The following is a 26,112-nucleotide window of genomic DNA, read 5'->3' as shown; positions in this document are numbered from 1 at the left end:
TCAGTGATTATTAGCCATTTATAATAGTATGGATACATTTTTAAGTTTGTTAGCACAAAATGACATATGAAAATAAAATGGAGTACTAGTGACTTTTGAAAGCAATAAAAAGCAACTTAGAAAAGAAGTCCAAGTCCTATAAGATCAATTTTATTCCTAATGGAAAACATTTCAGAGTATGAGTCATGTGCAACTTTAGCTAGGAGTTTTAAATCTTTAAATCTTAATCCTCTGAATCTTTATGGAGGAGAGTCCTCAAATGGAAAGCATTCCATACCTAACTCCTAAATGGCCTTTCAGATTAAAGTATAGCATCAATTATGTGTGGCCATATTGAAATCTGTATCATGGAGCAAAATTTCTTAATTACCAAATGAATATTCAATGGACAGAAAAACATATCTTTCTGAGTTTACCTTCAACTTGATGGCCATTTAGTAATATTTATAGCCATAAGAGGGTTTCCCTGGTGGCTCATATTGTAAAGCATCTATCTGCAATGCAGGAGACCCGGGTTTGATCTCTGGGTCGGGAAGATCCCCTGGAGAAGGAAATGGCAACCTACTTCAATACTCTTGCCTGGAAAATCCCATGGATGGAGGAACCTGGTAGGCTACAGTCCTTGGGATCGCAGAGTTGGACATGACTGAGCGACTTCACTTTCACTTTTTCATAGCCATAAGAAGAGAAGATAATTGCAATGTAGCCTCTACACCTTTCTTTGTTCAATAAACTATTGAATCCCTAGCATATGTTGAAAACAAATGAAGTCAGACAGGAAATTTGAAACCAGAGTCCATTGCCCCAAAATTCATGGCTGAAGAACAACCCTGCCAAGAGTATGGGCTCAGAAAAAAAGAGAAAGATGGACAAGAACACTCAAATTTAGTTAAATATAACAGACACTGTGGATTTGAGGCATTGTATATTCAAAAAGTGAATGAGATGCCATCTTGTCTTCAAAGACTTCACAACCTAATTGGGAAATAGACACTTGTACAAATAATTACAATGGCCACTGTAATTATACAGCTCATTACCCTGCAGTGAAGTAGATCTGAGATACGGTGAATGTAAGACCTTCACTGTATGTTTACTACATTCAAACAACAGCCATTTAGAACTGTTTGCCAAGCATTACTTGAATATACTGAGTAACAACAAAGAAGCAAGAAGTCCTTAAAATGTCCTTATACTCAAGTTGCTGTCTTTCTAGCTTAGGCAAGAAAACTAACATACCAAGAACACTGGACAGAGCCTGGCAACGATGTAAATTCAACTGATATTATAATCCAACAATTGTAAAATCTGTCTCTGTGTTTCTTTTCCAACATTCCCCACCCTGTAGAGTTAACAAACAATAAAAGACCTTGCATCATGATCACACACACACACACAATTGGAGAACAGTGTGTTAATGTAACCATGACTGTAAATTATAGATTGCTCATAAAGGTGAAAATCTGTTTAAGCAGCAGTAGTCTAAGAAGGTTGAAAGAGGGGCAACTTAGCTATTAACCTCTCTACTCTACTGAAGCTGTACTTTTCAGAGTCTACAATGGGTTCTTAACTGAAGGTGCAAACATTTTTCTGGTTTACATCACTCTTTACCTTTTGTTATGTCATTCTTTCTCCATCTCCTCACCATGCCCAGCCAGACGCCAAACCCTAGATACCACCACAGTGTCTCTCACATCCATCCCTTCTTTTCCATTCACAATTTTCTTGTAGTATTGGCAGGATACAGAGTCCTCACCTTCTACTACAAGAGCAAGAGAAGAAATCACCTGTTTCTCTGCCCAATGGCAGAGACTATGACCTATTTCCCGACAACTGTAGGCTTCCGCTTTGAACCTTGCCGGAAAGACAAACAGAAACATGTTTCAATTGTATGACTACTTGTCTCAAGAATCCATCAGTGATGCCTATTAAGGTATGTCCTGTTAAGTATAAGTTCCTTGGATTGACATTCCAGATTTTCTAGATTCTTCTTGTCTATAATTAAACTAATTAAGAGCTGGAATTAGAGTTCAATGTTAGGTCTGTCCAACAACTACCCCGTTGTGGCCATATATCCCACTGTCTTTTTGATAAATGTTACCTGTGGCAACTGATGCATAAATAGGTCAAAAAAGAATTAGTGGGTTGGGCAGATGTGTTTTTATTTTACCCTACAATCTAGGGAACTGATATTACGGTCACAAGATGTGTGTTTAAATTTTCTAGACATGCCTTTCAAATGAGAATTTACTCATTCATTGTGAAGGTGTCCTGACAACTTTTAACATTAAAGAGTCATTTCTTTTCATCTTCTTTAAGGAAAACAAGCAACTAGAAGAATCAGCAATTGTAAAGCAATTGTCCTCCAATTAAAAATTTTTAAAAAAAGAAAAATCAACAACAGACAAGAAATGGTGCATTTGTCTAACCTGGTTCATAAAACTGATTTTGCTATTTTATAAAAAGCCTTTACATCAAAAAGGAACAAATGGTGTGTTTGCACTATGTATGTTCAAATGTTTTAATTGAACAGTTTTATTGAAAATTCACCATTAATTGATGAAAGAATAAGAAAGAAAACCTAGAAAAATATGTTTAGAGAATGGTGACAATCATTTGTAATCCAAAATCACAAAATTTCCAGTTCAGTTTGGCAGTGGGCTCAGCAGTCCCACCGTCTGTCTCTTGCTTGAACAGTGTTTGGGTGGCACAGACCCAGGCATGCCCCTTGCTGCAGGGGCCAACCGCCCTTCAGCTTCTTTTCCAGGTCCAACCTTCTGAACCATCCTCTCATCTATGCTCCGTCTCGGGACAGGCCAACACCTTTTTTTTTTTTTTTTAAACTTAGCTTCCTGTTACCAGTCAACCACGAGCTCCCAAATTGCTCAGAATTACTTCACCCAGGTGGAGGCCACCCTCAACCGCCTGGTCAACTTGTACCTGCAGTCTCCTACACCTACCTCTCTCTGAGCTTCTATTTCCACCACGTGGGGCACCTTTCCTAAGAATTGGCCAAGAAGAAGGACCAGGGCGCTGAGAGTCTCTTGAAAACACAAAACCAGCGGGGCAGCAACAACATCTTCCAGGACATGCAGAAGCCACCTCCAGATGAGTGAAGTAAAACCCAGGACGCTGTGGAAGCCGCATTCTCATGGACAGGAACCTGAACCAGGCCCTTTTAGGGTCTGCACACTCTGGGTTCTGCCCACGCAGACCCCCACCTATGTGACTTCCAGGAGAGCCACATCCTAGATGAGCAGGTGAAACTCATTAAAAAGATGGGCGCCCACCTGATCACCCTCTACAGGCTGGCTGATCCCCAGGCTGGGCCGGGTGGTCTCTCTTTGAAAGGCTCAGGGTCAAACACAACCAGGACCCTCCAAAGCTCCGAGGCCTTTGAGGAGCCCTCAGGTGTCAGGGCTTCTACCTGAAGCCCCTCTCTGTGGCCACTTAAGCAGCTTTTTAACCGCCCTGGAGCCCTCTCACAAATCTTGGACCAAATGGAACCAATAAAGGTATTTGCAGATAAAAATTTCCAGTTCAATTCAATCAGGGGAATATAAAATTATACATTACAATTAGCAAGTCAATCCTTGATTATGCCTCTGATCTGAGACATCATTCTTGAAAACAGAGAAGGACAATGAAGCTAGAAGAAAAGAATACAGGGAGAGGAAAGGTTCTATCTAGGTGGGTCATATCTTAATGACAGTATAAATGAAATAATAACTATAACATACCACTTATAGGTCTGCTTAGTCTTTTATTAGCCTTTGGTTAAGATCCTGATTCTACATCCAATATTGGCAATTAAAAAAATGAATAATTTAGTAGGTGCTTTTAGAAGTAATATTTTTTCATGAAAAAAATCTTCCATTAAAAGTGATTACAGAGCAGTAGAAGTTAAGACAGGTAGATTTTGGATAGAAAGAGACAGATGCTAGACAATCATACCTAGGTAGCTATTCAGATAAACTATAAGCTTTCTGATATGGTGTTAAAAATAACACTAATTTTCCTGGGCAGAGTTTCCACTATATAAACATTAGTAAAACTTGAGTTATGTTTCAATACATGATTTCTGCAATTTATCTCAAGGCAACAGAAAACCACTAAATGGTCCCCAGTGTAAGGAGAATTTAAATCATGTCATTTCTTATTAAGGTTGTATAAAGCACCCGTCAGCAACATTCATACACCTACACTAGTAATTACTGGTATTGATTTGCAACACTCCAGGATTTCTCAACTAATCTTAAAGAATGTCAGGAAATTATCAAAACAAAATTAACATCCTTAATTTTTTAAAAAAAGAAAAATATGTCTGAAGACTTCAAGAGAAAGGGAACATAGCCAAGATAAAATATTGCACTTTGAAATTGCAGGAAATCAACAATTATTACCTATTATAGCTAAGCAAATAGATGGCTACAAGTCAGGGAAATTACTCCTTGAATCTATAGAAAGATCATTTGCCTGATACGACAGCTCCCTCCAGTGGCAATTAATGGTAACCTGACCGGCAGGACTCAGGGCAAATACGAGCAGAGGAAAGAACAAAGATGCTCACAGTTGGGAAGGGGCTTCTTTTTGCAAATGGTCAGGTTCCAACCACAGGAGAACTGCCTTGTTCCAAAATGCATTATTTTAGAGTATTCCACCAGTCTCAAAGCCGAAAGACGATTTAAAACGAGGAAACTAAATCATTCAAGACACCGCAGTTATGTCTACAATGTGTAAAGAATCCAGTGGAAAGTGAAAAATTAGGTCAACTGTCCAGATATTTGACTCGACATAAATAAGAACCCTGGGACTGACTTTTCCACTGTATATTCTTGGGTAACATATGTATAATCTGAGATTAGAATCTGAGCATTTTGCTTTCATTGTGTTTTCTTTAACTGATTTCCATGACATTTCTTGTGAAATGTGGCTCTCTTTGGTATGTAAGCTCAGCCAAAGACGAATCTATGTCTGGTTCACAGCTGTATTTCAGCCTCAAAGTGGTGCCTGTCCCACATTACAGTCTCAATATATGTTTATTAAATTGATGAAGAAATGTGATTCCTTCGACAATACTTTAGAGATGGAGTCTTTCACTCGTGTTCATAAATATATTTGAGAATCTGTAAAAAGCAATAAACTCTTTCTTTCCAAACATGTATGTATAATTATGCATACCGTTTCCAGGGTTTCTTGAACTCTCTGTCACTCATTTTGTGAACCACAGATTAAGGAGCTCTGCTCTAAAAAGAACATTAAGGCAAACTTCATAATTGTGGAACTGAGATGGCCAATTGTAGGCATAATTTTGTCTGTGTTGCTTCAGCTATTACTGTCTCAGATCCTGGTCTGAGAAAATTAGACTTACTGATGAAATTAAACCTATTGGGGGAAAATCCATTCTATTTGAAAGTCATACTAAACATCAAAAAATATATGAGAAGAACACAGAAAGAAAAAGATTTTTCTGTAAACACAGAACATTCAGTCTACTATTTTCTGCTTTCTATTCTTGACAAGCAAGTACCCACAGTGATCATAGTAATCAGCAACCTGAAAAGAATGAGATTCACCAGGTCCCCAGGCCCTAAAGAAAGCACTCCCGGAATTTTACCCAAGTCCTGCCTAAAGGGCCAAGTCAGAAGTCAGTGCTAGACATCTCCCCATAAAGCAGTAATGCTGCTGTCAAAATGCCTTTAACAACAAGACTGTGTTCAAGCTCCGTGCTCCAAAATCTTTGTTGAACCAGCAGCTGTTGTTGTTTCATCGCTAAGTCACGTCCAACTCTTTTGAGACCCCATGGACTGTATGTAGCCTGCCAGGCTCCTCTGTCCATGGGATTCTCTGGGTAAGAATACTGGAGTGGGTTGCCATTCCTTCTCCAGGGAATCATCCTAACCCAGGGATCGAACCCATGTCTCCTACATTGCAGGCAGATTCTTTACCACTGAGCCAGCTGGGAAGCCTCACCAGCAGCTGTTCAACCTCCCTTTTCTGTGGCTTATGTTTGCCACCTTTCCTTACCTTCAACATTGTCATAAAACATAAGAATTTTCCCATTATTCTCTCCCGGAGTATTTCTATGAGTAGACCTGGTGTTGGTTCACAACATTGGGAGTCCTGGGGGGAAATTCAAAACTGGCCTTCCTCACACCCATACATGAAGGGAAGGAAGGGACGGAAGAGTCAGCCACACCAAATTGGTTAGGTGGTCGGTTTCATGTCAAGGGTACTTACTTATGAGGCTTGTCTTTGATGGCTCCAAGTAAATCTTCATGCCTGCCCACCAGAACCTTAAAAGTCTATACAGAGGCCTCAGTGGGTTTAGTCATGTATACCAAGCAGAGGGTTTCAAAACCACATTATTCTCTTCAGCCTACATCCTTGAAGCGGCTGCTAGTATAAGAACAGGTTTGTAGGTGGCTTGTACATCCAAAGGACAGAGGACAGGATAAGGAATCTAGCTCCCAAGTCAACTGTGTCCTCCCAGTGACCTCCTCCAACACCTGGCCATAGCCCATGACAGCTATCTACTGTAATTCAATTGAACCATTATTTATTTACTGATACTTTCTCTGTCCCAGACTCTCTACTAAACATTACAGAGATGGGTAAAAAATTTCCCAGCAATTCCACTTCTGAGAATGTACCTGAGAAAATTAAAAACATGTTCACACAAAAATTTGTTAATATTATTCATGACAGCCAAAAAGCAGAAACAACCTACATGTATATCAACTGATGCAGAGTCAAACAAAATGTGGTATATTCACACAATGGAACACTTACTCAGCCATAAAAAGAAAGTATTGACACATTCTAAGTGAAGGAAGCTAAACACAGAAGATGACTTACTATTTGACAATATTTACATGAAATGTCCACAATGGGTAAATCCACTGAGATGAAAGTAGGTTAGTGGTTGCCAGAAAATGTGGGAAGGAAGGAATTAGGACTAACTGCTAACAAGTACATGATTTGGGGGTGTGTATGAGGAGGGAAATGGGAAGGTTCTGGAATTAGTGGTGATGGTTGCATGCATGCATGCTAAATCACTTCAGCCGTGTCCGACTCCTTGTGTAGCACACTCCTGGAGGACTGTAGCCCTCCAGGCTGCTCTGTCCATGGCATTCTCCAGGCAAGAATACTGGAGTGCGTTGCCATGCCCTCCCTCAGGGTTGCACAATATCATAAATATACTAAAAACAGCTGAAGTGTACACTTTAAAATAATGAATTTGATGTTGGGTGAAGCATATCTCAGTTTTTAAAATGCTATTTAAAAGTCAGGCTAGTCAGTATCATTGATGAGGGTGATAATCAGGAAGGGGAGCACAGGGGGTTAGCTGGAATCAATTTTACTTTTTGATTTGGGTAGTGGTTACACAGGTGCTTGGTTTAAGATAACATATTAAGCAATGTGTTTATGTTGCATGCACGATTCTGAATGTCTAAATAACAACAGAAATTTTTAAGAAAAATAAAGTAGGAAATAGTTACTGTTGTTTTTAGTCACTGGGGAACTCCTGGTGGCTCAGTGGTAAAGAATCCACCTGCAGGGTAGAAAATGCAGGGTTTGAGTCAGGCGTGACTTGGCAACTAAACCACCACCGCCAGTCACCAAGTCATGTCTGACTCTTTGTAACCCATGGACTGTAGCCCACCAAGCTCCTCAGCATGCGGGATTTCCCAGGCAAGAATACTGGAATGGGTTATCATTTCCTCCTCCAGGGGATCTTCCTGACTCAGGGTTTGAACTTGCATCTCCTCACACTTAAAGTCAGTTAATCTGTGACAAAGAAGGCAAGAATATACAACGGAGGAAAAACAGTCTCTTCAATAAACGGTGTTGGGAAACTGAAGTCACATGTAAAAGAACAAAATGAGACCATTTTCTAGCGCCATATACAAAAATAAACTCAAAATGGATTGAAGGCCTAAATGTAAGACTGGAAATGATGAAACTCTTAAAGGAAAACTTAGGCAAAACACTCTTTGACATAAATTGTAGCAATTTTTTTTTTCAGATCTGTTTCCTTAGGCAAAGGCAACAAAAGCAAAATAACCAAACGTGACTTAAACTTAAAAGGTTTTTCACAGTAAAGGAAACCACTGACAAAGCAAAAAGATAACCTATAGAATGGAAAAAAATAAATATTTGCAAATGATATGACCAACAAGGGGTTAATCTCCAAAATATATAAAAAACTCATACAACTCATACTGTTCATGGGATTCTCAAGGCAAGAATGCTGAAGTGGTTTGCTAGTCCCTTCTTTAGTGGACCACATTTTGTCAGAACTCTCCACCATGACCCATCTGTCTTGAGTGGCCCAACACATCATGGCTCATAGTTTCATTACATTACACAATGCTGTGATTCATGTGATCATTTTGGTTCCTTTTCTGTGATTGTGGTTTTCATCCTGTCTGTCCTTTGATAGATGAGGATAAGAGGCTTATGCAAGTTTCCTGATGGAAGGGACTGATTGTAGAGAAAACTGGATCTTGCTGTGGTGGGCAAGGCCATGCTCAGTAAATCTTTAATCCAATTTTCTGTTGATAGGTGGGGCTGTGTTCCTTCCCTGTAGTTTGGTCTAGGCCAAACTATGGTAGGGGTTATGGCAACCTCCTCCAAAAGGACTTACACCAGCATGCTATGCCTCCCAGGACTGCTGCTCTCAGTGTCCCTGACCCCGAGGCAGGCCACTGTCAATGCATGCCTCCGCCGGAGACTCCCAAACACTCACACGCAGAGACATCACTTTGCCGAAAACAGCACATATAGTCAAAGCTATGGTTTTTCCACTAGTCATGTACAGATGTGAGAGTTGGACCAAAAAGAAAGCTGAGCACTGGAGAATTGATGCTTTTGAACTATGGTGCTGGAGAAGACTCTTGAGAGTCGCTTGGAGAGCAAGGAGATCAAATCAGTCAATTCTAAAGGAAATCAACCCTGATTATTCACTGGAAGGACTGATGCTGAAGCTGAAGCTCCAATAGTTTGGCCACTTGATAGGAAGAGCCAACTCACTGGAAAAGATTCTGATGCTGGGAAAAATTGAGGACAGGAGAAGAAGGGGGTGACAGAGGATGAGATGGTATCATTGACTCAATGAACATGAGTTTGAGCGAGCTCCAGGAGATAGTGAAGGGCAGGGAAGTGTGGCATACTGCAGTCAATGGGGTCGCAAAGAGTCGGACACGACTGGGTGACTGAACAACAACATACAACTCAACATCAAAAAAAGTCATTCATCTCATATGTGGAATCTAAAAAGAAATGATAAAAATGAGCTTGCTTACTAAACAGACTTACAGACTTAGAGAATGATGAAAGGATGTGGGAAAGGGATAGTTAGGGAGTCTGGGGTGGACATGCACACACTGCTATATTTAAGATGGATAACCAACAAGCTCATGGGACTCTGCTCAGCGTTATATGGCAGCCTGGAAGGGAGGGGAGTTTGGGAGAGAATGACTACATGTATATGTGTGACTGACTCCTTCACTGTTCGCCTGAATCTATCACAGCACCGTTAATCAGTTATACTCCAATACAACATAAAGAGTTTTCTAAAAATCATTAAAAAGTGGGCAGAAGACCTGAATATTTTTCTAAAGAAGACATAGGGATAGCCAACAACACATGAAAAGATGCTCAATGTTGTAAGTCATCAGAGAAATGCAAATCAAACCCACAACAAGATACTACCTCATACCCATCAGAATGGCTATCATCAAAAAGAACATAAATAACAAATGTAGAGAAAAGAGAACCCTGTTACACTGTTGGTGGGAATCTAAATTGGCATAACCACTATGAAAAACACTATGAAAGTTCCCCCCAAAAAAAACAAAAAATAGAGTTACCATATGACCCAGCAATTCCACTTACAGTTATATATCCTAAGAAAATGAAAACATTAATTCAAAAAGATACATGCTCTTCAGTGTTCATAACAGCATTATTTACAATAGCCAAGACATGGAAGCAACCTAAGTGTTCATCAACAGATGAATGAATAAAGAAGATGCATATATATAAACATAAATATGCATGTAGGCTTCTCTGGTCGCTCAGCTGGTAAAGAATCTGCCTACAATGCAGGTGACCCCAGTTCAATTTCTGGGTCAGGAAGGTCCCCTGGAGAAAGGATAGGCTACCCACTCCAGTATACTTGGGCCTCCCTGGTGTCTCAGACGGTAAACAATCAACCTGCAACGCAGGAGACTGGGGTTCGATCCCTGGGTTGGGAAGATCCTCTGGAGAAGGGAAAGGCTACCCACTCCAGTATCCTGCCCTGGAGAATCCCATGGACAGAGGAGCTGAGCACAATGGAGTAACCACAGCAGAACTAGTAGTAATAATATTAATTACTTGTTATTAATTAAGAAGTCTGCCATTTCTAAGAATTGAAATTCTGAAAAAAATAAATCCTTCCTACCTAAAATCCTCTTTCCAACCAAAAAGAAAGCCATGATCAAAGTATCCTTTAAATCTAAATCTATTTACTTAGCTACTAACAATGCAGCTTAATGTACCAATTTATTAGAAGTTATAAATATGCCAAACTTTGTCCACGCTGTACATCATATTTTATCAGACAGTGATAGAATTGAAAAAAAGAAAGAGGAAATTACTCCTTTTACTTCTGCATGGTAACAAAAAGCTAAAATTTAGTTTGATGGTAGACCCACAGAATGTAGACCTCCTATATCTTGTAGAACTTGAAAAACATCCTCATTTGGTCATTACTTGCTGATGTACCTAGTTCTGACGTTAATTCCAAAAATCCTATATGTTCAAACCATGCTTTGTGTTTTATTCTCTCAAGTGGGAACAGTCTGTTTTAATCACTGAAGCCAGAGAAAAAATTTTTTAAGACAAAGGAAAAAAAAAATCTGACTGTAACTGTTTAAAATGCTTCAATATCTGCACATTGTTTGGGGGTTAAGAGGGTAAATCTTAGCCATTACCTTCAAGGTCCTGGATAATTTGGTCCCAGCTTCTTTCCCAGCTTCATTGCTGACCACTGTCCCCTTTAATTACTGAGCCTTGGCCCCCAAACCAGCTTTCTATTCCTTGTATTCAACCATCAAATATGCCGCTCCCTCTGAAATAGTTTCCTCCCTACCCCTTTTTATCCCCCACTCTTTGTTATATGCCTCCTACTCATCCTCTGAGCCTCAGTTTAAATGTCTCTTCCTCAGGGACCAGGCTACATCCTCATATTATTACCTCACAGCACTCTATGCTTCTCCTTTGTAGCACTCAGCACAATCGAAGTTAAGTATCTGTGCAAGTGTTTGTTGAATATCTGCACCCACTAGATTGTAAGCTTCATGAAAACAGCAAGCATAAATGTCTGCACTGCTATTGCATCCCAACATCTAACCTGATACATGCTACTAAATACATAAAGTGGAATTTCATGTTTTTATTTCCCTGCAATCCTTTAAGTTAAAACTCAAGGAATTTTACAATGAATTTAAGTGACAAGTAAGACACCTGATACACATGCTTAGCCTAGGACAGTGCCAAAATCCATAAATATTTATTACTTAATAAATATTTGAACAATATTACTATGAGTCAATATCTGGCCATAAAGTTATAAAAGATTTACTATAAGTTGATATTCATAATCTCTCCTGAAATATTTAATCTCCATAACCAAGAAGAAAACTTAAATATTCCTCTATTTTAATATCTATGGCATTTAATCAAAACATAATTCCATAGCAAAGAAACCAACATGGCCCATATCCCGGGCTTGGAATGCATGTTTGATCACCTCTTATATTTTTCCACTGACTCATTCTCCTCACCTGCCTTCATTAATAGAAGGTCCATTATCTCCCTCTTGAGACCTACCCTTTCCCTCTCTAAGCCCAGAGGCTTACTCACTCTAAATGCCTGCTGCTGGAAAAAACAAGAAAGCCTCCTTGGGTCAGCACAGCTGTTGTTTCTTTCACTACCGCAAGATGTCACTGTAGAACACCAGGTCTTCACAATTTTGTCTCTGACCTGCAGTAACAAAATCTTTTCCATCTTGGTGCCTGCATAACTTCACACTTCAATGTAAATTCATAGCTCTTTAATTTCCTACCCAGATGCTGTCTTTTTTTTTTTTTTTTTTGCAAAGCATGACAATGAGCATCAGAGAGGTCTCAAGGCCTTTCTTCCCAGAAAATTCATTGACCTCCAACTATCCAATAATAGAATTTCCCTAGTGGCTCACCTGCAATGCAGGAGACTGCCTGCCAACCAAGTGATGTAGGTTCAATCCCTGGGTCAGGAAGATACTCTGGAGGAGGAAATGACAACCCACTCCAGTATTCTTGCCTGGGAAATCCCATGGACAGAGAAACCTGTCAGGCTACAATCCATGGGATCACAAGAGTAGGACACGACTTAGTGACTAAACCACCACCATGCAGTAATAAGCCCTGTGCACAAGACCAGCTACATAATTTGCAAAACCCTGTTCAAAATAAAAATGTGGAATCTTTTGTTCTAAAAACAGGGGAAAGTGTCAGTAAATATATTACAATATCAAACTTTTCCTTTCTCCCACAGTCCCTTTCATCATCTCATGGCGGGTTTTGTTCGGTGTTCAATGGTGTTCACTCTTAGGCATGAGGATAACCACAGGGCAAGGACAAACCTCCACATGTGCCCAGGGACCCCTCTGTGGTGGCACACACGGCTCACCAGCTGCTGGGAAACAGATCCCATTGCCACGCTACATCCAAGGGCAGAGAAGTCGTCTTCCCTTCCAAAGGCCGCACTGCTCCAACCCACGGAGGACAGGTAAGTACCAAGGGACCACAACTTCCCTGCCAGGATGCACGCTGTACCTGGACAGGTGGAAAAAAGACTCTCCATCACTTACTCAGCTGCCAAGTATGCAATGGAATTGCTGGTCCAGGGATGGTCACCACCTTCCCTTGCCTTATGATGCCACAAGTATACACTGACCCTAAACCTCCATGTTTGTTCACAAGCCACTACTAGGGACAAAGGGGGTGGCAGAATGCTACGTGTGGCACCTTCCAACCTCCTCCCCACCAAGGCAACCTGGTTGCCAGCTCAAGCAGAGGACAGCAGTAATCCTGGAACACAGGCAGGGAGGGGGTGTGAAACTGGGAGCAGAGAGCCGAGAACCTATCCTGGGGAGGTGGAAGTAAGAGGGACCGGGAGTGAGCTGAGGCCCCAGCCCCCAACGAACGCCCCATTGTGTCAACATACTTCACTTACAAATAAACAAATTCTAAGACAAAATCATTAAGAATTTCATAGCAACAACAACAGGACATCATACCCCAAGTATGGGGATCCTGTGTGACCATCCTGGTTCCACATCTGCGAAGCCAGCCCTACCAGCAGACCATGGAATCTGGAGAGAAGGATCTCCGTCAAGCCACAAAAAGTCTATCACACCCTTCCTCCAGAGTCATGGGTGCTACTCACTTTATGTTTCATAACCTGGCAGAGTACTCAAGTGACTAATGTCTGAAGGAGAAAATTCTGTTTCAAGGTGACCATTTCCAGGCACCTAGGCATAGAGGTGGCTAGCATCGTCTTAAATAAATCAATAAATTATATATCACCAAGCACCATAGTTAGGAAAAGCAAATGATCTAAGAAATTCAAACTTTTCTGAAGAGTGTGATTAGATGATTAGTAAGATAAAATTGGAAAAGACCCTGATGCTAGAAAAGATTGAAGGCAGGAGAAGGGGACGACAGAAGATGAGATGGTTGGATTGGCATCACCGACTCAATGGACATGAGTTTGAGCAAGCTCCAGGAGATGGTGAAGGACAGGGAAGCCTAGCATGCTGCAGTCCATGGGGTCACAAAGATATGGACACAACCGAACAACTGAAAAGATAAAACAACAACGATAACGATTACAATAAACGCATAGACAACTTCCCCATCCACAGTATCTCAATAGAAGAAAGGACTTCACAAACACATCTCTGTTATTCAGATGTTATTGCTGCTCTTCGCTTTTAACTGAATTTGGTGGAAAAGAGAACTAATATAAATGCATGTTTTTAAAAATGTCAAGAAAAAAACAAAGAGTTTGAGACTGTGGTTTATAATAAGAAATATATATTTGGTCTTCAACCCAGCTTCAGGTATAAAGCTCCTAAAACCCTGGGCATTTCCTATATGATAAAGGTGTCAATAATCGTAATATGCCCCTTTCAACCACACTTGAGTTAAGGACATGATTTTGGGGAGGCACCTGAGGATGGGGGCTGGTTGCCAGGAGAACCAACCATGGGATTGGAAGCCTGGAATTTTCAGTTCCATCTCCAGATCCCTGGGGAGGGGAAAGAAACTGGAAATTGAGTATAATACCAATGGTCAGCATTTTAATCACATGGATGTAATAGAACCAGAAGGACAGGGCTCAGAGAGCTCCCAAGTAGATGAACCAGAATGCTTCCACATGCCACTGTGTCAGGCCCCAAATTCAATGCAGATAGAAGTTCCTTTGCTCCAGACCTCACTCTATGCATCTTTTCAGCTAGCCATTGATTTGTATCCTTTGTAATAAACTAGTAATCTAATAAGTAAACAGGTTTCTTGAGTTCTATGAGACACTCTAGCAAATTAATCAAACTCAAAGAGGGAGTTATGGGAATCTCTGATTTACAGCCAGTCAGTCAGAAGCCCAAGTAACCACCTTGACTTGCAATTAGTATCTGAAGTAAAGGGCAGTCGTGTGGGGCTGAGCCCTTAACCTGTGGAATCTGATGCTATCTCTGGAGAGGTGGTGTCAGAACTGAGATGAATTGTACGACATCCAGCTGGCATTGCAGAACTGCTTGGGGTGAGAGGGAAATCCCCAGCCACACATTTATACTTGGTGACAAGAATCATTACGTGACATCATGTTTATTACAAGAGGTTATCAGATCCTATTGGGCAAAGTCTCTGAAAAAATCATCAAGTAACCAATACTGAAATAATCAGAGGTTCCCTTTATCCTTCTTAATTAATTTCCTTCTTAATTTTCCTTCTGGTAAGAAGCAGAGAGAATCAGTTTTCTTCCTTAACCTCACCTCTTTTCTCTTTTGATCTATATATTCCATTACATTATAAATATCTCTGAACTTTGCTACCTTTTCCTCTTTTTCTAACTATTTTTTTATCATATTTGATACAAAGCATATTTGACTGTGTTCCTGATTCATTGTGGTTGTTGTTCAGTCACTCAGTCGTGTCTGACTCTTTGCAACCCCATGGACTGCAGCACGCCAGGTTTCCTGTCCTTCACTAATCTCCCGGAGTTTGCTCAAACTCATGTCCATCGAATCGGTGATGCCAACCATCCAACCATCTCATCTTCTGTCATCCCCTTCTCCTCCTGCCTTCAATCTTTCCCAGTATCAGGGTCTTTTCTAATGAGTCGGCTCTTCACATCAGGTAGCCAAAATATTGGAGCTTCAGCTTCAGCATCAGTCCTTCTAATGAAAATTCAGGGTTGATCTTCTTTAGGATTGATTGGCTTGATCTCCTTACAGTCCAAGGAACTCTCAAGAGGCTTCTCCAACACCACAGTTTGAAAGTGCTCAGTGCTTCAGCACTCAGCCTTCTTTATGGTCCAGCTCTCACATCCATACATGTGAGCCTGGAAAAACCATAGCTTTGACTATATGGGCCTCTGTCGGCAAAGGAATGTCTCTGCTTTTTAGCATGCTGTCTATGTTGGTCATAGCTTTTCTTCCAAGGAGAAAGCATCTTTTAATTTCATGGCTTCTGTCATCATCCACAGTGATTTTGGAGCCCAGGAAAATAAAGTCTGTCACTGTTTTCATTGTTTCCCCACCTATTTGCCATGAAGTGATAGAACCGGATGCCATGATCTTAGTTTTCTGAATGCTGAGTTTTAAGCCAGCTTTTTCACTCTCCTGTTTCACCTTCATCAAGAGGCTCTTTAGTTCCTCTTCACTTTCTGCCATAAGGATGGTGTCATTCACACATCTGAGGTTATTGATACTTCTCCCGGCTTGTGCTTCACCCAGCCCAGCATTTCATATGATGTACTCTGCATATAAGTTAAATAAGCAGGGTGACAAGACGGAGCCTTGATGTACTCCTTTCCCAAGCTTGAACCATTCTGTTATTCCATGTCCAGTTCTAACTGTTGCTTCTTGACCTGAACACAGGTTTATCAGGATATAGGTAAGGTGGTCTGGTATTTCCATTTCTTTAAGAATTTTCCACAGGTTTTTTTTTTTAATAATTCTTCAAGAATACACAGAACTATACAAAAAAGAGCTTAATAACCCAGATAACAATGGTGTGATCACTCACCTAGAGACAGATATCCTGGAGTGCAAAGTCAAGTGGGCCTTAGGAAGCATCACAATGCCAAAGAATGTTGAAACTACAATTGCACTCCTTTCACATGCTAGCAAGTGGTGCCCAAAATCCTCCAAGCTAGGCTTCAACAGTATGTGAACCAAGAACTTCCAGATGTACAAGCTGGATTTAGAAAAGGCAGAGGAACCAGAGATCAAATTGCCAACATCCATTGGATCATAGAAAAAGCAAGAGAATTTTCAGAAAAACATTTATTTCTGCTTCATTGGCTACATTAAAGCCTTTGATTGTGTGGATCGCAACAAACTGTGAAAAATTCTTAAAGAGATGGGATCCTGATTTGTAATTATGTTATTTGAACTTAATGTCCTGTTAATGTCAACATTGAGATTATTTTAGTTTCATTAAACATATCTTATGCTATAGTATGTGTTGGTCACTTCCATGATATCAATGGTTTTTATCTAAATACATGAATGTATTGGGCTTCCCTTGTGGCTCAGACAGTAAAGAATCTGCTTGCAATGCAGGAGACCTAAGTTCAATTCCTAGGTTGGAAAATCCCCTGGAAAGGAAAATGGCAAACCACTCTAGTATTCTTGTCTGGAGAACTCCATGGACAGAGGAGCCTGATGGAATATAGTCCATGGGGTCGCAAAGAGTCAGACACAACTGAGTGACTAATACTTTCACTTTCTTTCACTTTAGTTCCCTAGATCTTATACCCAATGTCATAGGAACTTCAACACAACTTATTAAATTTTTTATTAGTCTTCTCCTTCATATACTCAATTAACACTCACCTCAGGTTCCCAATCTAACCCTAACCTCAACGTCAGGAAATGATTTTGTCTTGAACACCAGTGCATAAATTACTGTTTCAACTATCTTCCTCTCTTTGTCCATGCCTCCATTTCTTCACAATCAATTCTATACTCCATTTTCATCATTACATGCTTCCTCAATCTTTCACTTCCTTGGAGTACTTGCTCCAGCTATTTCTATCTCTCCAATATGTTCAACTTCTCTCTCTCGCCTAAGTCCTTCCTTTTAGATTATGAGCATGCCCAGTTTTCATCCAGCTTTCATCCAAAACAGTACAATAAAAAACACCTCTGATCCCATTGTATGTGCTCCTTTTCCCTCCCTAATACATGGGTTTACATTCCACACCTTTTTCCCCTACTTTACCCTCATCCTATCTCCCTTCACTTAGTTAAATTCAACTCACCTTTTGGACATCAGTACACATATCACTTTCTTGGGGAAGTCATTCTTGCTGCCCAAGCCTGATCAACCTCCTTTGTCAAATATTTTCAATAATCTATGTTCCCTTCCTTCAAAGATTTATCTCAGTCTGTAATTATATGTAATGTAGCATGATTGATTCATTAATTTTTCTCTCCACTACTCTTCAGACTTTGGGAGAGGAAGCAATGTGTCTATCTTTGATCAATATTGTTTCTTCAGTGTATTTCATAGATCCTAGGATATGTTTGGTATTCAATAAATGTTTGTAAATGAATGAATATATTCATTGATTATTTCTCATAGGTACTTCTTTTAAAAGTTTATCATAGCTCTTCAATCTAGAAAAACAATAAGAGTTTTTTAGGAAAAATAAAACACCTACTTTTTCCTTCACAGTAGTAATGCTAAAAGGGAGAAAGCATGTGGAAAGGGAAAGAAGGCATTGGCTTGGGAATTGGGAAACCAATTCTCTGTCACTATGGAGATTCCTGTTCATTACAAGAAATAAATGTGAAATTCTTTACATTTCTTTTCTCTGAAATCCTCTGGTTTTTCAAATTATTGCCCACTAAAGCAATAATTATGGGGTATTCCTAGAAGGAAACTTTGGGGAAAAAATTTATATGTCTACATATATTTTGAAGTTTCTTTCATTTATTGAGCACCTATTAAACAAGTGCTAATTTGGCCTATTTAACATGCTACAGAAAAAGTTTTTTTTAGCAGCCTAACTTCAAATACACATTGAAACTAGGACTTTGATATCATTTAATTTCTCTGATGAAAAGATACTAATATGGTATGAAAGCATGATGAGAGTGTCCATTTCTAGTGGGAAATTTTAACAATCTATTAATAATTTTCCAAGGATTTTCCATTTTCCTTAATCCTAGAAGATATAGTTTTGCTTTTGTTTTCCCAAAGAGGCTTAAAAGCTTGTCTTTTTTAATATTTTTGCATTCCTACAATATATCTTCCGTCAAACTGTCTTCCTTGGATTTGTCTAAAATAAAGGATGAAAAATTAAGAACACTTAAAAATTTTATTATGATTTTACCAAAATGAAACTCCCATAATAAAATTATATCCCTCTCCATCTCTTACTGTTTATTTTTCTTTTATTAATATTAGTAGGTTGACTGGTAGTCCAGTAGTTCTATCATAGAATAAATTTAAGTTAAATTCCTGATGAAGGTTATTCCTAGTATTCCTATTTCTAGAGACACCACCTTGTGGAAAGATACCCTAAACCAATAATGTAAGTCTGAAGAAAAACATTTGACTGAACACATATAGACAGTCTTTAGAAAAAGAGTTCGATTGTGCTTTATGAAAGTAAATTCACTATGCAAAAAAAAGAGCCTTTTTTTTAAAGTCATCATGAGTAACTGTGTTAAGTCTCACGTCCACAGGACTGATATTTACTGAGGTTTCCTAATGACATTTAGCAACAATGCTGACTACAAGAGAAGAGACATACCTCAGCAAAATATTTAGGCTGTAAATGTTTAGGGAATTAAAGAGCTTATAAGTGGTTATTAACACAAAGGGATGCATAGCTAAGGACACAGATAATGAAGCAGGAACTTCATAGTTAGCACATAAAGCAAAGAATGTGGTTTGTAATTACTATGTATGCATAGGTTGTCTTTAAAGATATATTGTGGTAAAGCCAGTACAGTATCAAAATAAGCTGTGTGCTGGAGCAAACACTTCTCTCTACCACTCACCTATTCATAAAGGCACCAGCCTCAATTTCCCTTGAAAATCTTAGCCTCTGCCAAACAAGTGTCATCTTTGAAGATTAAAACCAGGCAGTATTCACTAGTCCAGCTGATGTTCAAAACTAATATTGAACATGGTGGTTCCTTAAAATATTAAACATATAATTATCATATGGTTTCGTAATTCCACTCTTGGAATTGGGCTTATACTCAAAAAATTGAAAACAAGGATACTAACAGATATTTGCACACCAAAGTTCATGGCAGCATAATTCATAACAGTCAAAAGGTAGAAAGGACACAAATGCCCATCAAATGGATAAACAGAAAACGTGGTGTACACACACAGTGGAACATCATTCAGCCTTAAGGGAGAAGGAAATTCTGACACATGCTGCAGCATGCATGAAACTTAAAGACATTATACTAAGTGAAATAAGAAGGTGGTCACAAAGGAAAAGACATTACATGACTTCATTTTGATGAGGTACCTAGAGCAGGCAAATTCCTAGAGACAGAAAGTAAAATGGCAGTTTCTAGGGATTGGGAGAAAAGAATGGGAGTTGTCGGCAGAGGGGTGGAGGGGGGTTCCCAAGATGGCAGAGAAATAGGACAAGGAAACCACCTTCTCTGCCACAAATTCACCAAAAGATCATCTGAATGCTGAGCAACTTCCACAAAACAACTTCTGAATGCTGCCAGAGGACACCAGTCACCCAGAAAGGCAACCCATTCTCTTCAAAAGGACAAAATATAAAAGACGAAAAGAGAGGCAGAATGTATGCCAAAAACCACTACAATATTGTAAAATAATTAGCCTCCAACTAATAAAAATAAATGGAAAAAAAATTTAAAAAAAAAAAAAGAGAGAGAGAGAGGCAAAGAGTTAGGGATGGAGCCCTGTCCTGGGGAGGGAGTCGTGAAGGAGGAGAAGCTTCCGAACAGTAGGAAGCCCTCTCACAGGCGGGTCTGTGTGGAGTTTTGGGATCTCAGAGGGCAACATAACCAGGAGAAAAAAAACAAAACCCACAGAATACTCGTCTGACAGCAACTGCCAGCAGAGAAATAGCCCAGATGCTCACGTCAGCTACCAGAGAGCAGGGGCTGGACAGGAGGCGCCGGCTGCATAATAGTTGCTTAGGGTGAGGACTTAGGGTAATGCCCTGAGGCAGTTCTGAGGGAGCTAACATGAGACAGCAACCCGAACTGTGGGATGGCAAGAGAGAAAAAAAAAGAACTTTCCCATGAAAGGCTCTAATGCACAGCCTGGCCTGCTCACAGAACAAAGGACTGAGTATTCACCAAGGACAGCTAGCCAGCTGTGTACAGCCCTCCCACCCACCCACCCCGCCCCCGACACGCCCCATGCCAGAGGCAGAGGGGCAGGCATGCGACAGCCGGAGCCAGAAGGCTAGGGGCTGCTGCAATCTCGAACCCAGAAACCGGCATCCTCCACCAAACTGCGAGCAGCCTCCCAGTTGCTATCCACATCTTCCTGGGATCCTGGACAGTTGACACCTGCCAGGAGGGGCGCAGCCTGAGATCAGCTCCCCGGAGGAGACACGTGGCGCACCTGAGACGGTGCTCTGGCGGCGCACCCCGGAAACCCAGCAGCCGGTCGGGAGAAGGTGATTAAGACACAGGTCCCACCTGGGACAGCGCACTCACCAAGCACCTGGCTGCCTGGGCTGCTCGGACCTGCGAAGGGCACAGAATGCACGCCCAACAGAGTCTGTGCTTTAGTGGAGTACCCAAGAACCTGAGCGACTTAGACCTGGGAAGGGCACGAAATGCAGGGTCTGCTTTGGACAGTGCCCCTGCAGAGCACCCTGGGGCCTGAGCAGTGCAGACCCAGTGTAGATCCAGGAAGCACACGCCACCTTGAGCTGGGGCAAACAGTGTGGTCCATACACTGCGAGCACTCCCCACACACACCAGCAATGTTTGTTTGCAGTGTCCCTTTCTACCCACAGTACAACTGAACAAGTGAGCCCAAATAAATGACCACCTTCGCCCCCTTGTGGCAGGGCAGCAATTAGACACTGAAGAGGCTTGCAAAAGGAGGAAGCCAAAATAAAGAAGAGGGAACCGCTCTGGGAGTGACCGGTGCAACAGATTAAAACCCTGTAGTTAGCATTGACTAAGCTTGGAGGGGGCCCTATAGACCTTGAGAACAAGTACAAGCTGGAACAAGGAGCCATCTGAAACTGAACTGACCCCACACTGCCCACAACAACTCCAGAGAAATTCCCAGATATATTTTTACTATTATCACTTTTTAATTTTTTTTAATTTCTTTATTACTCCTTTAATTTTCATTTTTATAATGTCCTATTACCTTGCCCAAAAAAAAACCCTATTTTTAAAGCAAATTTCATATATATTTTTTTTATAATTTTTGTGATTGATTCTGTTTTGTATTTTTAATACTATTTTTTTTGAGAGTTTAACCTCTATTCTAGATTTTTAATCTTTGCTTTCTGGTAATTGTTATCAATTTTGTACCTTTAAGAATCTAATCTTCAGTATCCATTTTCACTTTGGGGTGTGATTACTGGCTTGATTGCTCTCTCCCCTTTTCACTCTCCCTTTTCTCTCTCAGGTCACCTCTATCTCCTCCCTCTGCCTTCTCTTCTCTACTAAACTCTGTGAACCTCTCTGTGTGTCCCCGGCTGTGGAAAACACTTTGGGAACTGATTACTGGCTAGACTGGTCTCCCCGTTTTGACTCCGACTCTTCTCCTCGTGGTCACCTCTACCTCCCTCCTCCATCTTCTCTTCTCTGTGTAACTCTGTGAACCTCTCTGGGTGTCCCTCGATGTGGAGAATTGTTTCACCATTAACCTAGATGTTTTGTCATCTGTGCTGTATGGATGGAGAAGTCTTGAGGCATTATGAGACCAAAAGCCAGAGGCAGGAGGCTTAACTCCAGAACTTGAGAACATCAGAGAACTCCTGATTCCAGGGAAGATTAATAGACAAGAGCTCACCCAAAAGTCCCCATACCTACACTGAAACCAAGCTCTACCCAAGAGCCAACAGGTTCCAGAGCAAGACACACCATGCTATTTCTCCAGCGAAGCAGGGACACAGCCCTGAGCACTAAAAGACACGCTGCCCAAAGCCACACCAAACCCATAGATAACCCAAAACTCACTACTGGACACTTCATTGCACTCCAGAGAGAAGAGATACAGCTCCATCCACCAGAACACAAATGCAAGCTTCCCTAACTAGGAAACCTTGGCAAGCCACTAGTAAAACCCCACCCACAGGGAGCAGGCTCCACAATAAAGAGGAACCATGAACTTCCAGCCTACAGAAAGGGTACCCCAAACACAGCAATCTAAACAAAATAAAAAGGTAGAGAAATAGTCAGCAGGTAAAGGAACATGCTATATGCCCACCAAACCAAACCAAAGAGGAGGAAATAGGGAGTTTACCTGAAAAAGAATTCAGAATAATGATAGTACAGATGATCCAAAATCTTGAAAACAAAATGGAGTTACAGATAAATAGACTAGAGACAAGGACTGAGAAGATGCAAGAGATGTTTAACAAGGACCTAGAAGAAGTAAAGAAGAGTCAGTCAATAATGAATAATACAATAAATAAGATCAAAAGCACTCTGGAGGGAACCAAAAGTAGAATAACTGAGGCAGAAGATAGGATAAGTGAGGTGGAAGATAGAATGGTAGAAATAAATTAAGCAGAGAGGAAAAAAGAATAAAAAGAAATGACGACAACCTCAGAGACCTCTGGGACAATGTTAAATGCCCTAAAATTTGAATCACAGGAGTCCCAGAAGAAAAAGACAAAAAGAAAGGGCATGAGAAAACACTTGAGATAATAGTTAAAAGCTTCCCTAAAATGGGGAAGGAAATAGCCACTAAAGTCCAAGAAACTCAGAGAGTCCCAAACAGGATAAACCCAAGGTGAAACACCTCAAGACATATACGAACTAATGAAGATCAAACACAAAGACGAAATACTAAAAGCAGCAAGGGAAAAGCAACAAATTACACACAAGGGGATCCCCATGAGGATAACAGCTGATCTTTCGGTAGAAACTCTTCAGACCAGAAGGGAATGGCAGCATATACTTAAAGTGATGAATGAGAAAAACCTACAACCCAGATTACTATACCAGCAAGGATTTCATTCAAATATGAAGGAGAACTTAAAAGCTTGTTTGTAGACAAGCAAAAGCTGAGAGAATTCAGCACCACCAAACTAGCTCTTCAACAAATGCTAAATGATCGTCTCTAGACAAGAAACACAGAAAAGATTTATAAACTTAAACCCAAAACAACAAAGTAAATGGCAATGGGATCATACTTATTGTTTCAGTCCAGTTCAGTTGCTCAGTTGTGTTCGACTCTTTGCAACCCCATGGACTGTAGCACACCAGACCTCCCTGACCATCACCAACTCCCGGAGTTTACTTGAACTCATTTCCATTGGGTCGGTGATCCCATCCAACCATCTCACCCTCTGTCGTCCCCTTCTCCTCCTGCCCTCAATCTTTCACAGCATCGGGGTCTATTCAAATGAGTCAGCTCTTTCCATCAGGTGGCCAAAGTATTGGAGTTTCAGCTTCAACATCAGTCCTTCCAATGAACATACAGGACTGATTTCCATTAGGATGGACTGATTGGATCTCCTTGCAGTCCAAGGGACTTTCAAGAGTCTTCTCCAACATCACAGTTCAAAAGCATCAATTCGTTGGCACTCAGCTTTCTTTACAGCCCAATGCTCACATCCATACATGACTACTGGAAAAAACATAACCTTGACTAGACAGACCTTTGTTGGCAAACTCATGTCTCTGCTTTTTAATATGCTGTCTAGGTTGGTCATAACTTTCCTTCCAAGGAGTAAGTGTCTTAAATTTCATGGCTGCAGTCACCATCAGCAGTGATTTTGGAGCCCAGAAAAATAAAGTCAGCCACTGTTTCCACTGTTTCTCCATCTATTTGCCAAGACGTGATGGGACCAGATGCCATGATCTTCGATTTCTGAATGTTGAGCTTAAGCCAACTTTTTCACTCTCCTCTTTCACTTTCATCAAGAGGCTCTTTAGTTCTTCTTCACTTTCTGCCATAAGAGTGGTGTCTGCATATCTGAGGTTATTGATATTTCTCCCAGCAATCTTGATTTGAACTTGTGCTTCCTCCAGCCCAGCGTTTATCATGATGTAGTCTTCATATAAGTTAAATAAGCAGGGTGACAATATACAGCCGTGACATACTCCTTTTCCTATTTGGAACAAGTATGTTGTTCCATGTCCAGTTCTAACTGTTGCTTCCTGACAGATTTACATGATTTACAGATTTCTCATGAGGCAGGTCAGGTGGTATTGTATTCCCATCACTTGAAGAATTTTCCACAGTTTATTGTGATCCACACAGTCAAAGGCTTTGGCATAGTCAATAAAGCAGAAGTAGATGTTTTTCTGGAACTCTCTTGCTTTTTTGATGATCCAGTGGATGTTGGCAATTTGATCTCTCGTTCCTCTGCCTTTTCTAAAACAAGCTTGAACATATGGAAGTTCACGGTTCATGTATTGCTGAAGCCTGGTTTGGAGAATTTTGAGCATTACTTTGCTAGCATAAGATCAGTGCAATTGTGCCGTAGTTTGAACATTCTTTGGCATTGCCTTTCCTGGGGATTGGAATGAAAACTGATCTTTTCCAGCCCTGTGGCCACTGCTAAGTTTTCCAAATTTGCTGGCAAATCGAGTGCAGTACTTTCACAGCATCATCTTTTAGGATTTGGAATAGCTCAACTGGAATTCTATCACCTCCACTAGCTTTGTTTGTAGTGATGCTTCCTAAGTCCCACTTGACTTCGCATTCCAGGATGTCTGGCACTAGGCGAGTGATCACACTGTCATGATTATCTGGCTCATGAAGATATTTTTTGTACAGTTCTTCTCTGTATTCTTGCCACCTCTTCTTAGTATCTTCTGCCTCTGTTAGGTTCATATCATTTCTGTCCTTTATTGAGCCCATCTTTGCATGAAATTTTCCCTTTCATCTCTAATTTTTTGAAGAGATCTCTAGTCTTTCCCATTCTATTGTTTTCCTCTGTCTTTGCATTGATGACTAAGGAAGGCTTTCTTTCTCTCCTGGCTATTCTTTGGAACTCTGCATTCAAATGGGTATATCTTTCCTTTTCTCCTTTGTTTTTTGCTTCGCTTCTTTTCACAGCTATTTGTAAGGCCCCTTCAGACAGCCATTTTGCTCTTTTGCATTTCTTTTTCTTAGGGATGGTCTTGCTCCCTGTCTCCTGTACAATGTCATGAACCTCCATTCATAGTTCATCAGGCACTCTGTCTATAAGATCTAGTCCCTTAAATCTATTTCTCACTTTCACTGTATAATCGTTAGGGATTTGATTTAGGTCATACCTGAATGGTCTAGTGGTTTTCCCTACTTTCTTCAATTTAAGTCTGAATTTGGCAATAAGGAGTTCATGGTCTGAGCCACAGTCAGCTCCCAGTCTTGTTTTTGCTGACTGTATAGAGCTTCTCCATTTTTGGCTACAAAGAATATAATCAATCTGATTTCGGTGTTGATCATCTGGTGATGTCCATGTGTAGAGTCTTCTCTTGTATTGTTGGAAGAGGGTGTTTGCTATGACCAGTGCATTCTCTTGGCCAAACTCTATTAGCCTTTGCCCTGCTTCGTTCTGTACTCCAAGGCCAAATTTGCCTGTTACTCCAGGTGTTTCTTGACTTCCTACTTTTGCATTCCAGTCCCCTATAATGAAAAGGACATTTTT

Source organism: Dama dama, chromosome 17, assembly GCF_033118175.1.
Source record: "Dama dama isolate Ldn47 chromosome 17, ASM3311817v1, whole genome shotgun sequence".
Taxonomy (NCBI): Eukaryota; Metazoa; Chordata; class Mammalia; order Artiodactyla; family Cervidae; genus Dama; species Dama dama.
This window is presented reverse-complemented; position numbering follows the sequence as displayed.